Source organism: Gambusia affinis, linkage group LG11, assembly GCF_019740435.1.
Source record: "Gambusia affinis linkage group LG11, SWU_Gaff_1.0, whole genome shotgun sequence".
Lineage (NCBI taxonomy): Eukaryota > Metazoa > Chordata > Actinopteri > Cyprinodontiformes > Poeciliidae > Gambusia > Gambusia affinis.
The window spans coordinates 13,713,990-13,718,085 of record NC_057878.1 but is presented as its reverse complement, the minus strand read 5'-3'; positions in this window follow the sequence as shown (position 1 = coordinate 13,718,085).

The window sequence follows — 4,096 nt, the reverse complement described above, 5'->3', positions numbered from 1 at the left end:
TATCATTATTATTTATTTTAGTTTAGGCAGAATACAGTTCTGCATGTTGCCTTTCTGGGCCTGCTTTCAGCGAGCTCCCCTCCCCCACTCCCCGGCTATTTTTCGCCTGCCTGGTCAACCAGCGGTTGATTAATTCTCCTTTCGCCTTGCTCAGTCATTCGGATTTGGAAAGTAAATAACAAGTTGACATCAGTGTGACACATTCCTTCGGTTACCGTAAAAACCGCTGCAGCGGCGCAGCACACATTTTTGTGCAACTGCTACCAAATTGTCCTTGTATCAAGCTTTTATTTGGGCAGCCTAACCACACGAAGCGAGTGTAAGCAAATTAATGGACTAACTGAGAACTCTCTAAAATAAATTGTTAGAAATAAATAAAGTTAAATAACATTTCCTTTTATGTACTCTCTGTTTAAATGTTTTATTGGAAGTGGAAGTGTACTGTGAGCACATTGGTCAGTGCTAGAGCAGTTCAAGCTCATGTCACTGTTAGATGTTTTAAGAATTGGTATGTCAGGTGTACGGTGGCCGACAGGTGCAAATGCGCAGCAAAAGAGAAAACATGCAAACAAAAAAAAGACACGCGCCCAAATTAAATGCGGCAAACGAAAAGCAAATAAAATGCAGCAAACAAAAAAGAAGACACCCCCGAATGAAATGCAGCAAACAAAAAGTGTTGAAAACGGTTTAAGCTGATTTTGACCTATGTTTTGTTGTCCCAAAGAAATGAATAGTATTTTCTTTGACTCCCCCTAGTGGTCTGGAGCACTTCCGTTTTCAACACTTTTTGTTTGCTGCATTTCATTCGGGGGTGTTTTCTTTTTTGTTTGCTGCATTTCATTCGGGGGTGTCTTCTTTTTTGTTTGCGTCTCTCTTTTTGTTTGCTGCATTTCATTCGGGGGTGTCTTCTTTTTTGTTTGCGTTTCTCTTTTCATCTGATATATAGCAAAATTGATGGTACTCCGAAAAACCCTGACAACACTAGGTCTGTGCTATGGTACGATGTTCTTTTTAAAGAATATTATATTTGGTTTAAGCTGAATTTGACCTATGTTTTGTTGTCCAAGTAACTCAAAATTGGTCTCATTTGCCTATAGAAAGTCATTCCAGAAATCCTTCTCTTTATCTATCTTTCTTTGGGCAAACTTTAACCTGCACTTCATGTTTATCTTAGAGAGTAAAGGTCTTCTTTTTGCAAACCACCATTGAAAGTTAAAGTTGTGCAGTTTCTTTGTGTTTGTACTAGTCACACTCACATCGACAATAGCAAGACCCTTCAGTAGGTTGAGTGATAAGATTTTAAGAGCTTTGGAGACATATTTTAGTATTTTGTAGTTTGCTCCCAGGTTGAGTATTTTGGCAGTTTTTTTTTTAATGTCTCTCAATTGTAGACCAATGTCTAAACAGTGGAATGACTGATTTCAAATTCTTCTGAGAGTTCTGTTGATGCCTTACCAGATAAAATACTATTGTCTTCTGTGTGAATGCCTCAGACAGTTGTTTTGATGTCTCCATGGTTTTCAGTCTCACTTCAGCAGTTATGAGCACACCAAACTTGATCTGCAAGGTTTAAACATGATAAATCTGCTTCTAAAATTGATTCTCTAAAGATCTGCACATGATCTTGTATACCCATGTGTGATTACTACAATTTCTTATGGGAATAAATTTAAGGAATGTCCTAACTTAGTCCCCAAATGATATAGTATGTTATTGCACTTTGCAAGTAATTTTAAAGTTTTTCATCAGTTTTTGTTGTATGTCTGTAGAAAATGAAAATGGTGAAATACAGCTATAGAAATATATTGCAAAAAATCTGAACACTCCACACTTTACTACATAAATCTAATGGGTGCTTTAATGTTTAACACAATGACTGATACAAAAACTCTAAAAGAATAATGAGCCCCTAAAAGATCAACTACTTCTGAACACAATAACCAAATTAAAAGCAAACGTAGAACATATAGTCACAAAATGATATCTGAGGCAAATAAAAGCATTAACTTAAGAAGGTTATAGTCCAGAAATATAAGACTTGGTCAAAACTGCTGTCATCTTAAAATTAACTGTGCCTTTCTGTTGAGCTTATCAAGGCCAAAAACCAAATAAAACATTATGAGGCATCTTGTTTGAAACCAGAGTTAGTTTTACTGTTAAAATGGTTCAGTAAAGACAAAACAGATGATAGTAAACATGAACTAATGTATAATATCTGTACATATGTCATTCCAGTGTCATTCCATTGTAAGCTTATTGTTCTCCTTTTTCCCTATCGCCAGTCAGAGTGCAGACAGTGCGTTGCACAGAGTTGCAGTCATTATGATACTACTAAAAGTCTTAAATAAGCATTTTTAACTGAATATGTAATGACAGAGCAGAAATTCACAAATAAGAATATAAGTAAACGTAGAGTAAAATGGTGTGTTTAACTTGTCATATCCATTACTACTGTCTACTGCATAAACTTTACAAATCAGATTCAGTCAGATAAAAGCAGGAATAAAAAGACCAAAAAATATTTGATTGGTTTTTTTTTTTAACTGCCTAACTGTATTCTGATGCTCAACAGATATTAAGCAGACAGTAGAAGTTAAATTTGTCATTTATGTCAAAGCTGTGAAAAATGGCTAGAAGTGATTACATACTGCAAGATATCCGATACACAACAACACAGGTCGGACTTAGAGAGTTTATAAGATCGCAACGTCACACCATAGAACTCAAGAAGTTGTGTTACAGCATACTGCTGTATTGTTGTTGCCTTAATTCTCAAAAATAGAACAAGATTTGTGCCATTTTTGCCTGGCACAAGCCATGCAAAGATTCACAAGTGGTATGAACGTAATATAGACCTTAAAAATATGTACTTTGTCATCTGTCAGTTTTAGTGTTTTTATTCCCCCAAAAATGTGGGATTATTGACTTTCTAAATTTCAGCTGAAGGTTTAGTGCACATTTCACACTTTACTTGGTATTCTCGAGCAACAGAACAACATGTATTATGCTTGCTAGAACTTCTTCTAGGAGCAACAGAATTGATGTTACATATAGTTTGTCAGCTTATTAAACATTTTTGCTGTTATTCTGAGCAGAAGTAGGTAAGTAAAAATGCACTACTGGATGTTCTCTTTAAAAAAAAAACCCACCATTGCATAAAACATTGTCATATTTCTAAATGATTCCTCTAGATTAGCAAATGTTTTATAATTTTATCTTGATAGTTTTCTCCCAAGACAGTGGCAGGAGAAACAATGAAAACAAACACACAGAGTGTGACATGTACATGTCAGTTAGCCACTGTTTCCTGCCAGATGGATTCCCTGAAGCCTATGATGGGATGTAATCATGCAATCCTCTCCTCTGTCTTGGATTCACAATTTTTCAGGTTATCACAAACTGTTTGCAGCTACTACTTCCTGCTACTTCAAGATGTCTTCACGCCTCAGTAAGATCGGGAAAATTTTCCACTTGGGGCAGCTTTTCGTTTTCATCCTACAAATTTTTTTCTTCTAGAAAGCAATCTTTCTCTGGGACTTTAAAAAAGTTCTCACTTTCACACTACTAGCCACATACCAACCCTGCATACCAGTCTTGTCACACTTTACTGAAAAAACGTCTGAGCTCAGTGTCTGGTGCAACTGGAACCACATCTGCAAACTCGCTTAACGTTCTGCTGTCTAATCCTATCAATAATCCCAACATATTAGAATTATATTTAAGTGCCCAAACATTCCTGTCTCCTTGTCCTTCTATTAGATGTAGTGTGGTAGAGTAGCTTCCTGCCACACAGCCGGGACTGACCTCCCTAACAAAGAACAGGTTCAGTCTGCCTCCCCTCCCCCAACCGGGGAAGCTGATGAGGGTCACATGGCCTTTCTAGACAACACTGAGAAGCATTGGTAATATGTAGGGGTGGAGGAGGGGCGCTGGCAGTCACACGCCTCTTGTTGTGTCATTTACCACAGGGATAGATCACTCTGCAGCAGGGGAATATACAGTGGAGTGTCTGGTGTTTTAGGTTTTACTTTTTATTTTATTTTATTTTATTTTTTTGCTGTAAACCCGTAGTTTAAAGACCAGAGGAAGAAGAAGA